The 11,891-nt window shown below is 48.9% G+C and overlaps 1 pseudogene; it reads left to right on the top strand.

The window, feature by feature from the left end:
* Positions 1–9,097: 9,097 nt before the first annotated feature.
* LOC117885495 lies at positions 9,098–11,394 on the top strand (annotated as a pseudogene).
* Positions 11,395–11,891: the final 497 nt, after the last annotated feature.

The following is an 11,891-nucleotide window of genomic DNA, read 5'->3' as shown; positions in this document are numbered from 1 at the left end:
CTACTTCAGAGCATGTAAGCAGTTAGCATAGAAGTAGGTGAGAGTTCCCAAGATGGAGTCACTGTGGTTCACAGATAGGCCCAGAGCAAAAGAGCTTCATCGGCACTTTTGGCCTTCCACTCTCCCGAGTTACCTGGTAGCTATGCCTAGTGGATCCCAACACCACCCCTCTGATTTCAGTTTAAAGCAGGCTTGTTCTGGTTTGGTTTATGTTCAGCCCTGGAGGTCTTCAGATCCAACCTGGATGCCTTCTGGAAGATGTGCCTCAGTCAAAGACAAGCTGTTGGGTTAAATAACTGGGTTATGCAGGAGGTGAGACTAGATTGTTTAATGGTCCCTTCATGCCTTTACCTATTAAATTGATGTAGAATGTTCTATGTAGCATTTCCTTCGTCCTCTATAAACAATGTGTGAGTGGGACCGCACTAAAGTGTGATCTTTCCATCCTTAGCACTAATGAACTTGGGGTGTGGGGGGGGGGAATGACCCGGAAAAGCTGGTGTGTGAGATTTGGTACTGTAGTTACGTGGAAAGGTTTGCACTATAGTGAGGCAATGCAATCGCATCAAACCATCAGGGCCTGCTCTACAATTTTTGCCGCCCCAAGCAATAAAAACAAAAACAAAAAAGCCGCCTGCACTGTGCCGCCCCAAGAATGGCCGGAATGCCGCCCCTTAGCATGTGCAGCCCCAGGCACGTGCTTCTTCCGCTGATGCCTGGAGCCGGCCCTGCTGGTGAGTATATGTTGCTGGATGATGTATAATAGTAGATCAGCCACTCCAGCCCCTTTCCTGGAGCCTGTTGGACCCAGTTCATACCATAGCTGCTGAGATCAAAGCCACTCATGGTACAGCTCAGTTTAGTGGATTCCCCGGGTTTCTTAATCTCCGGGCTGGATTGGGTCAGAACCACCTGTGCCCGGACCCCTGGAGGCAAACAAAGCGGGCTGTTAAAAGTAGTGTTTAAAAACAGCAGATTAGAGACACAGACAGATACACTAGAGAGACGGAGACAGACCCGTATGTAGAGATTAATCTAAACACTCCCTAGTGACTCCCCGGATCTCAATGTCTTCCCACGCAGGATGAGTTGTGGAGGGGATTTTCTAAAGCACTCACATTATTTGGGAGCACGAGCACTATTGACTTTCCTAGATAGAGGTTCCGAGATAATTTAGGAACTTTAGGAAAAAAACCCTCAGCCCATGAACTGCAGAGCGATCTAAAACCGACGGGTGAACAGCCAACAAACCCACCTGAGAGTCCAAGCAGGAAAACGCAGATTGTCAGCGGACCCAGCATGGTGATGGGATGGGAGCGCAGCTCTGTAAGTCCCTGCGCTGGATGCGGGGCCTTTGGCTGAGATGCTGGAGACAGTGGGTAAGTAGGGAGTTGGCTGTGGCAGCTTTCCATATTGCGGGGAGAGCCGGGCGGGTTGGAAATAAAAGGGTCTGAACTCAGCGAGCGGGTAGGCTGGGCGAGAGGTGGGTGGGTGACCTGATATAGTAGACAAGAGACCAGAACTCTGAGCCGGAGAACAGGGCTATGTGAAACAGGGCCGGCTCTAGGGTTTTTGCTGCCCCAAGCAAAAAATATTTTGTCTGTCCCCCCCCCCCGCTTTTTTTTGGCTTTTACACATGTTTGCACTTTGCAGTTTTGTTTTGATTGTTCAAAATTAAAAAAAAATGAAAACAGAGAATTTGTAGTTAGTGAAATAAAACAATTTCCTACTAGTGTCATTTTAACATTTAATTTTAACAAAAAACACAGTTACAAACCATTTGAGTTCAACTAGACACTGTAATGAAAAACGTTAGTGTCTTCCAGTTTCTCATAAATTAAGAGAATTTATATGAACTGAATTTTTCTGGTTTTTATATTTGCGTAGGGTCGGAGAATAACAGAGTTCTCACTTTTTGTTTGGGTACAGCAAGTCAGATACTTTATTTTCTCTAACAATTGCGCAGAGGGAGAGAACTAAACAGGTCTCTCTACAGGTAAACAATTACAGCAAATCTTTATACCTTTCATTACAGACAATAATAAGCAACAGCTGCGTTTTGTTTATACATAGGCCATCTTGATATCTTATTCTTCTCATTTGTTTTGACTCTAGTCTACATACAATATTTTCTACACATTATCTACACAGGGTCACAACAACTTCTCACACAGTTCTTTCCCACTCACCTCACACAATCCTCGCTTCTATAAATCTCACCAGTCATTAAAACCTGCAGTTGCCAGAAGAACGTCCGAGTTACAGAACAGTTTACAGCAAAAACAAAAAAACTACATCTTTGGTCTATGAATACACTAATCACGATCTATTAATTTGTTCCCCATTTTTCATTGTTTTCTTCCTAGTGGATGGCATAAATTGACGATTTGACTCATTAAATGGATATTCAAATGTAGGATCTAGTTTTGAAGGACATTTTTTCACAATAATAATTTGCATTGTATCAGTAATTATTGTTGGCCATGTACTTGGAACCGATCCTATGTCAGTCTCTCCACCTTCCAATAATTGTTCTTCAGTTTTAGATTTGTATAACAGTTCTTCATTTCTGGACTCTTCAGCTGAAGTAGTAAATCTTTGGATGGATTGTGATTGTTCGTCTTTATCAGTTAGCGAAGATAATCTTTGGTCAGATTGTTGTTCATCTTTATCAGCTGATAAAGGTAATCTTTGGTTCAATCGGTCTTCTTCAGTTGATGAATAATCACTTTCAATGCATTGCTTAGAGCTTTCTCCTTGATTGTCGACTTTTTAAAAATACATTTTTGAAGTACAAGATAGTTTTTCTAATTCTTTTTGCCGTTTCTCTCTTTGTTGCTGGTAAGAAGCACCAGAAAGTCATTTTTGTTTTTGTCCCGGCATTTTAGCCCTATAACCACTGGCACCGACGCGAAACGGAAATTAGCGCAAATGGTGCTGATAGGGCAGCACAGCACACACACGTAATCGTGATTTGAGTGACCGTGTCACAGCGTGACATGATATTTTTCACGTCACCCTCCTATTGCACTACTGTACTTGCCGTAGGTAAGGCGCTAGTCATTGGGGTGAGAGAGCTCCCCACGAGCTCGGATACACACTGGACCCAGCCCTGCTGGCGTTTTCCCAGCGCTGAGGCCGCCCAGCTGGGAGCCCGAGGGGCATGCAATGGAGAGAGCTCTGGGGCTGGAGGTACCAAGGAAGAGGCACTGGGCTTGCTGGGCAGATGCTGCTCCTCTCTGCCAGGTCGCTCACCCCCTGCAGGGGGGAGGCAGAAGGAGACTCCAGGCACTGGAGGGCTGTGAGGGGCTGGGGAGGGAGGCAGCAGCCTCTGGGGCTCCAGCAGGCAGAAGCTCCCCAGGGGTCCCGGGGACCCTCCCACCTGGCCCGATTCATCTCCAGTCACCGCCGCTCCGAGGGCCAGGGGCTGGGGCTGCTGCTGGATCCCTGCTCGTCCTTGGTATTCGCCTTGGCCCCACCACGAGCTGGGCTCAGCCCGGGCTGCTGCTCTGCTCCCCTCTCCCCTCCCCTGGCAGGAGGCGGCGCAGAGGGGAGGAGGAGGAGGAGGCAGAGGCAGGGACAAGACAAGGAGGAGCGAACCGCCCGGGCGCCATGTTCCCCTGTCCTCTGAAGCTGGGGAAGGGCCGTGCTACCGGCTCCCGCCGCTCTCCCGCTGTCAGTGGCCACCACCCAGGCGGAGTTGGTAGCACGGCCCTGCCCCAGCTGTAGAGGACGGGCCACTCCTCGGCTTGCAGTGTCAGGGTACAAGCCGAGGAGGAGCTGTCTGTCCTCTGCAGCCGGGGCAGGGCTGTGCTGCCGGCTCCCTCCTGAGAGGGGGTGGCCACTGCCCGCGGGAAAGCGGCACAAACATGCTCCCCACTTAGCCGGCTCCCTGCCCCACTGCACCCGGCGGCAGAACAACAGGCTGGTTACCGCCCCCTGGGGCAGTCAGGAGCCAGCCCAGGACGCTGCTTGAGGTGGGGCCCCAGCATTTTGCCGCCCCATACATTTTGCCGCCCTAGGCACCTGCTTGTTTAGAGCCGCCCCTGATGTGAAAACAGAAGGGGAAGAAGGATTCTCTCCCCAGACTTAGGACATGAGCTACAAACAATCTGAATGTAGGGCTGGGGCAGGGGGTTGGGCTGTGGAGGGGGTGTAGAGTGCAGGAATGGGCTCGGGACAAGGGGTTGGGGTGCAGGAGGGTGTAGGGTGTGGGCTCCAGCCTGGTGCCATTTACCTGGAGCAGCTCTGGGGCGGCAGCGGCTCACAGGCTTCCTACCTGCCCATCCGCCCTGGCCCTGGGAAGCTCCTGGAAGCAGCCAGCACCACGTCCCTGTGGCCCCTGGGGGATGGGGGAGCAGAGGGCTCCCTGCGCTGCCCTCCTCTGCGGCTACCTCCCCCAAAGCTCCCATTGGCCACAGTTCCCCATTCCCAGCCAATGGGAGCTGCTGGGGGTGGTGCCTGCAGGGACGTCATGTTGGCCGCTTCCCCCTGCTTAGCCCTGCAGCACCACGGGGTGGCATTCTCGCAGGCCAGATCCAAAGCTCTGATAGGCCGGATCCGGCCCGCAGGCCGTACTTTGCCCATCCCTGAGCTAGGCCTATCCACGTGCTCCAGTATTCATTCACTAAAGCCCTAATCCTGCAAACACCTCTGCATGGGAGCCCTCCACAGGCACAACTGTTTGCAGGATCAGTATCTAAGACAGAATAAACTGTATAAAGCAGCTTGTGACACCAATCAAAAAACAATCACAGATCTATTTCTTTAAATCTTGGATTGCTCCACTTTATCCATACGACCACTCCCAGGTAGCCACATGCCCCAAAATGCCAGCAACTCACCAGAAATCTTGGCACCCCCCCACAAAGCCTAATTCCCCCACCCCACAGCCTGCTCTCCCCAACCCCTCCATCTCCTGCAGCCTGCTCTGCCCACCCCGGCTGGGGCTGGGACACTCCAAACCCCCCACCCCCACCTCAACCCACTGACCCCCACATATCTCCTATTTCTACCATCACCTCACCTTCTTCCACCTCCTCTCCAGGGTCCAGGAGGCACCTAATTACTGGAGCCAGCCTATTGGTCTCCATTAATAAGGTGGGGGGCCCTTCATTCCCTCATGTGCAACAGGCACGTCAGACTGGGTCTCCTCCGGGCGGGGGTCGGGCTGGGGCTGGCACCTCTGGCTGTGGGGTGTCTCCAGGCTCCAGCCACAGGGGGAGGGCGCAGGCAGAAGGGGTGGAGCCAGGAGCTAGCCTCCCATTCCTGGGTGATTTTAAAGGGTCCTGGGCCCTGGGGAAATTGCCCCCTTTGCCCGCCACCCCACAGGACCGGGCCTGGGGACCCAAGAGCTCAGGAGGGGTGGAAGGCTGGTTTAAGTGGCCCACGGACTCCCAAAGGGAAGAGCCCAGGGACCCAGTACCCTCACAAGGGAAGGAACTGAAGTCAAGTCCCAGAGGTGGGGAAGGACCAGTGGTTCAGAACTGTTGTGTGATGGGCTGAGACCAGGCGGCCCAGTGGGAGAACCTGGAGAAGACACTGGCTGGGACTGGCCCTTGTGGCTGAGAAGGGGCCAGCAGAGGGGTGTGAGAGGAGCGTCCCCTGCCATTCCCCATGTGGGCAGGTGGGGCTGCCCTAGAGCTAAGGATGCATGTGTAGAGACACGTTAGATGGGGTGGGCAAACTTCTTGGCCTGAGGGCCACATCGGGGTTGCACAATTGTATGGAGGGCCGGGTAGGGAAGGCTGTGCCTCCCCAAACAGCCTACCCCCTGCTCCTCCCTCTTCCCACCCCCAGGGCCGCTGAGTGAAAATAATTTTTCGGGCCCAGCAAGGCAGGACCGGTTAAACAGGGCCCCCTTTTCATCAACCTGCATTAACACCACACCCAGCCCCATGTCTGAGGCATCGGTGAACACTATCAAGGGCTTATCAAAGTCTGGATTCCCCAGAACTGGGCCACTAACCAGAGACTCCTTCAGTGCACAGAGAGCCCTCTGGCACTGCTCGATCCAGACCACCTTGTCTGGCTTCCCCTTCTTGCCTAGCTCAGTGACGTGGCGGCTATGGAGCTAAAGTGTGGCACAAATCTTTGATAGTACCCCGCCATCCCAATAAAGGCTTGGACCTGCTTTTTGGTTTGCGGAGTGGGCCAGTCTCTGATCACCTCCACTTTGGCTGGTTCTGGCTTTAGGCAGCCACTCCCCATCCGATGGCCCAGGTAAGATACTTCAGCCATCCCCACCTTGCACTTCTCAGCCTTTATGGTCAGCCCAGCCTCCTGGAGTCGGTCCAGCACTTGTTTAACCTGGAACACATGGTACTCCCAGGTCTGGCTAAAGACACAGATGTCATCAATGTACACCACAGCAAACTCTCCATCCCCTCAGTAGCTGATCCACCAGGTGCTGGAAGGTATCCAGAGTCCCCTTGAGACCAAAAGGCAGGGCCAGGAACTCATAGAGCCCCAAAGGGGTGATAAAGGCCAATTTCAGCCTAGCATCTGCATACAGTGGCACTTGCCCGTAGCCCTTTGTAAGATCCATGGTGGTAAGGTAGCGACCTCCTCCCAGCTTGTCTAGGATCTCGTCAGGCCTGGGCATGGGGTAGGCATCAGATACAGTGATGGCATTAAGCTTCTGATAGTCCACACAGAACCGGATCAACTCATCCTTTTTGGGGCCAGCACCACCGGCTAGGCCCAAGGGCTGGAAGACGGCTGGATCCCCCCCAAAGATAGCATGTCACTGACCTCTCTTTCCAGGTTCTGAACAGTTTTCCCTGTGACTCGGAAGGGGGAGCATCTTATAGGTGGGTGTGATCCTGTCTCCACCCAGTGGACAGTCAGATTAGTGAGTCCAGGCTGGTTGGAAGCTGTCGGTATACAGCAGGGATCGGCAACCTTTGGCACGTGGCTCGCCAGGGTAAGCACCCTGCGGGCTGGGCTGGTTTGTTTACCTGCTGGGTCCGCAGGTTCGGCCGATCCGGGCCCCACTGGCCGCAGTTCGCTGCTCCAGGCCAATGGGGGTAGCGGGAAGCGGCGGCCAGCACATCCCTCATCCCATGCTGCTTCTGGCAGCCCCCATTGGCTTGGAGCGGTGAACCGCAGCCACTGGGAGCCGCGATTGGCTGAACCTGTGGACGCAGCAGGTAAATAAACCGGCCCGGCTCACCAGGGTGCTTACCCTGGCAAGCTGCGTGCCAAAGGCTGCCGATCCCTGGTATACAGGGAGATTACAGCAAACCAGTAAAGTGCCTGAGCCCACTATTGCTTATTGCTAAAAGCAGCCAAGTCAGCCGGCTGTACAGTGGCCATGTCGCAGCCTCATCTTGACCAAGGCAGGAGGGGAGGGGGTTTGGGTGCCACAGAAAGGGCAGCTTGACCCCGCGTCCTTCCTGATAAGAATTGTGTTGAAGTTGCTGATACATGCATTTTAGAAGAGCAGGATGTGCCCTCAGGAATGTGTCTGTTAGGGCCTCAAGGGTGCAAACTCTGGGGAAAACCCACACCTGGTTAATCAATAATCAGCAGAAAACCTCTTCCCTGACCATTGAAACTGCTTGCTTAACAAGTTTTCTTTAAGGGACATGCCATTTTGTTACTAATGTATAAAAGTTTGAGGTAGTTGAACTCTTCAGGACTGGACTCTCCCTTTGGATGCATCTTGTGTTCCCCACCGATAGATGGGCTGCCACTGTGCCACTCGAGGTTCGGTAATTATCGAGGGTTGGGGGTGATTTACTAATCTGTTGCAGACGTGTGTAAGTGCTTGAGACTAAGTCAAGTTTAGCTTTAAGTGAAAGCACTCGTATGTTGTCCTGTTTGTGCCAGCCATCTACCGGTCGGACGGCCGTGTCTCCCCTGATTTATTTCCTGACACCACCTCACACAGAATAAAAGTTACCAAGAGATTTGGGTTGAAAGAACCCCGGGTAACATCGGTACAGATGCAGCACCCCTCTGATCTCAGCTTGCTGGGCAGGGGTTAGCCGATCAGAGGGGAATTGTTTCCCGGGAGGAGCCAGCTCCTGTCTCAGAGAATAGATCTATTAATGGGTTATTACCTGGCTCCTCCCAATGTCCACACACAGACAACACCACATTCCCCCTGTCATAATATGGCTTCATCATACTAACATGGTACGCCCAGTGGCAGTGTGCCCAGTTAGACAGCTCCACCACATAATTTATCTAATTTAGTTGCTTGTCAACCTTGAAAGGGCCTTCCCAGGTGGCCTGTAGTTTGTTTTTTCTCATGGGGATGAGAACCATCACCTGGTCTCCGGTGGCACAGGTGCGGGCCGCCCCATGTGGTCATACCAGACCTTCTATTTCCTCTGGCCTCTGGCCAGATTCTCCTTGACCAAGACCATGAGCTCAGAAAGTCTTTCTCCGAGGGTCAAGACATACTCCACCACTGATTCTCTCATCAGGTCCGGGGCCCCCTTATCCTTTTTCCATACAACAATTCAAAGGTGAAAACCTGGTAGACTCATGGGGCACTTCCTTTTACGTGAACAGCAGGTGAGGTAAGTACTTGTCCCAGTCCTGTGGGTGCTGGTTCATAAAGGTTTTCATCATCATCTTTAGAGTTTCATTGAACCTCTCCTTTTACTTAATAAACCTTTTGCTTTTTAAAAATGTATTAGCTTCTCTCTAAACCCACCTTTGTATTTTCCTCTTTTATTTCAATTTTTTTCTATTCTATAACAACCTTTCTTTCAAACTTTTGTCTTTAAAACCCTCTCTCCTTAATAAACCTAACCAATCTTTCATTAAAAAAAACACCTCCTTTTCTTTAAGTCCAGTATTTATATTCTTCCAAACATTTTTCTTTAAAACCCTCTTTCCTTAATAAACCAAAAACACAAAACATTCTTTTCTTTAATAATCAACCTCTATTCTTAAAAAAACCTTTCTCCTTACTAAATCTAACCAAAATTAAAAATATATATATTTTGTTTAAACTGCTCTCTTTCTATTTTTTTAAACTAATCCTTACTTTTTAAAAAAAATCAGCCAAATGTGTCAAAACACAAGCACACAACATTCCCCTGTCCAAACATAAATTAATAATATTTTTTCAAAATGGCCGATGGTGCCAAACCTGTGCATGACCGAAAACAGGAATGTAGGGCAGAACATGAACATGAAACAGAGCATGGAAACCTGTCAAAAAGTAGATGGTGATGAATACTATTGAGGGGTTAACTACTGAAGAGATTTCAGACATTGGCTCTGATACCTTTGCTTTACCTGCAGGGATCTGCTACTTCTCTTTAAACACATCTATAATTTGTTGCTCATAAAATTTGGAAAAATAAACTCTCTCTCTCTCTCTCTCTCTCTCTTTCTGTCTCTCTCTCTCTCTCTTGCTCTTATCTCATTTTGTCTACATATCTCTTCTTTTTTCTCCAGTTTTTCATTTTTCTCCAAGCACATTCTTCCTTCTGGATAAAAATGACTCTTTTGCTTCTCTCTTGATGAATTTTCATTTTTATTTTGTTTACATTTCTTTATATGGGGTTGGATTCCCATCTGAGTTCTGGTGGTATAAATCTGCAAGAAGTGGATGCAAGTGACCCTGGCATAACTGAGACCAGGTAACAGCATGTGGTCTGTGGTTAGGTTAATTTGGTGTCTTTGTCTGTTTCTCAGCTGCATTTATCAAATGGTGCACATTTTTCTTTGACTTTTCTGTGACAGAGGACAGCTGGATAGACCTTCATACAAACCACAGCCCTGAGGTGTTTCAATATGTGGCTTATGGGGTATGTCTATGCTGCATCTGGCAGTGTAATTCCCTTCTCTGGTAGAGCTACACAAACAATCTTTGATTGAGCTATTTTGCAAAAAAACAGAAGTGTACCCTCGGAAGCACAGACTAGCTGCCCATGCGCAATGCCAGCTGAGATCCTGTACACAGGTGGCCATCCAAAACCGCAACCTGTGCTGCCGTGATCTCACTTCCAGTTTTATGCTGCTAGACTGATCAAAGCTAGTGCATGTACCTCGACCCAAGCTGGGAATTACACCTCCCAGCTGCAGGGTAAACGTACCCGCGGTTGAACTCTAAATATCTTCCATTTCCAATCTATTGATTTTTGATATGTCTTCTAGATTTGTTGCTATGACACTGATAGGATAAAGATATTTCAAAATCCCAGCCTAAAAGTCTTTCTTTAAAGTTCCAGAGCGATTCAGGGAGGTAGAAGGGACATTTCCGTAATTCAATAGGGTTCCATGCTCTTGATTCATATATATTGGAAGCTCAATTTCTCAATTATATGAGTCTTCCTCTGTTCATCGACAACTTCATTTTTCCAGTGGAGAGATGGAGTGGTATGTGGTCACAGGTTTCCACCAGTGTAACTGACAGCACAACCTGACTCCGGGTACTCCCTCAATATTTAATGGTTTTCTCTTTCTAGATACATATTACGGAGAAAGTTGCAGGAAGAAATCAAACAGCCATTGTAAAATTCATCCTCTTAGGATTTGGGAATGTCCCTGAACTGCAGCCCCTTCCTCGTGTTTCTAGTGATCTATGTTGTGACTGTGGCAGGGAACATTCTCATTGTTGCGCTAGTTGTGTCTGATCAGCATCTTCACACCCCCATGTACTTCTTCCTGGGGAACTTTTCAAGTCTGGAGATCTGCTACACCTCCACCTTGCTACCCAGGCTGCTGACCAGTCTCCTGACTGGGGACAGAACCATTTCTGTTAAGGGCTGCATTGTGCAAACATATTTCTTTGGTGTCCTGTCAGCTACAGAACCTCTGTTGCTTGCAGGAATGTCTTATGATCGGTATTTAGCGACATGCTGCTCTGATGAATGGAAGGGTTTGTTTCCAGCTAGCAGCAGGGTCATGGATAAGTAACTTTCTGGGCTGCACCATAGTAAATCTTTTCTTGTTCCAATTAACTGTCTGTGATTCCAAGGAAATTGACTATTTCTTTAGTGATTTTTCACCCATGATAAAACTGTCCTGTGGCGACACCGAGACTCTGCAACTCTTGACATTTCTATGGCTGCCATGGGGACACTTGTGCCCTTTCTACTGACCCAAACATCCTACATTTGTATCATCACCACCATCCTGGGAATCCCACCACCGGGAGCAAAGAGGCCTTTTCCACCTGCTCCTCTCACCTCATTGTGCTTACAGTTTTCTATGGGACCATGATAACTATCTACAGGTTTCCTACAGCTAACACTCCCAAGCTCCTACACAAACTTTTACACATTCCTGACTCCCATGATCAATTCTGTCATCTACAGCCTGAGAAACAAGGTGGTCAATGAGTCCCTGAGAAAAGCTATTCTTAAACTGATTTCTTTCAGACACAGGCACAGAAGCTTAAAGGACGCTGAAAGAAGCTTAGCTTAAAGAAGCTTAGCATATAGTAGAATAGAGATGAGCTGATAGAGTTTCTCAGACACAGCCCATTTGAGTCCTTGAGAACAGGATTACCCCTTATTGACCTTACTTCATCTCTTTCTTTCTTTCTTTCTTTCTTTCTTTCTTTCTTTCTTTCTTTCTTTCTTTCTTTCTTTCTTTCTTTCTTTCTTTCTTTCTTTCTTTGTGTTATTCTGCTATTCATCTTTCATACATTTAATACACATTTCTGTAACAAAATTGGTACTGTAAGAGATATTCTTTAGCAAAGTGTGTTTTTTCCAGACACATGCTTCAGTAAAGCACTCTGTTTCAGTCATCTGGATATGAACACTAGTGCCCAAATTCTGCAAGCATCTTAACATGTTTTGAGTGGTTCTGAGTCTCTTCTAATCCCTCTGACGCCAATGACATTCATTCTCCACTGATTAGGATCCTCTGTTGTCAATGACACCTCTGAAAAGTAAGTGAAATCTGTTGCCACCACA

The sequence above is a fragment of the Trachemys scripta genome, chromosome 12 (genome assembly GCF_013100865.1).
Source record: "Trachemys scripta elegans isolate TJP31775 chromosome 12, CAS_Tse_1.0, whole genome shotgun sequence".
Lineage (NCBI taxonomy): Eukaryota > Metazoa > Chordata > Testudines > Emydidae > Trachemys > Trachemys scripta.
Note: the sequence above shows the minus strand (reverse complement) of the source record. Positions and strands in the feature narration are given on the sequence as shown.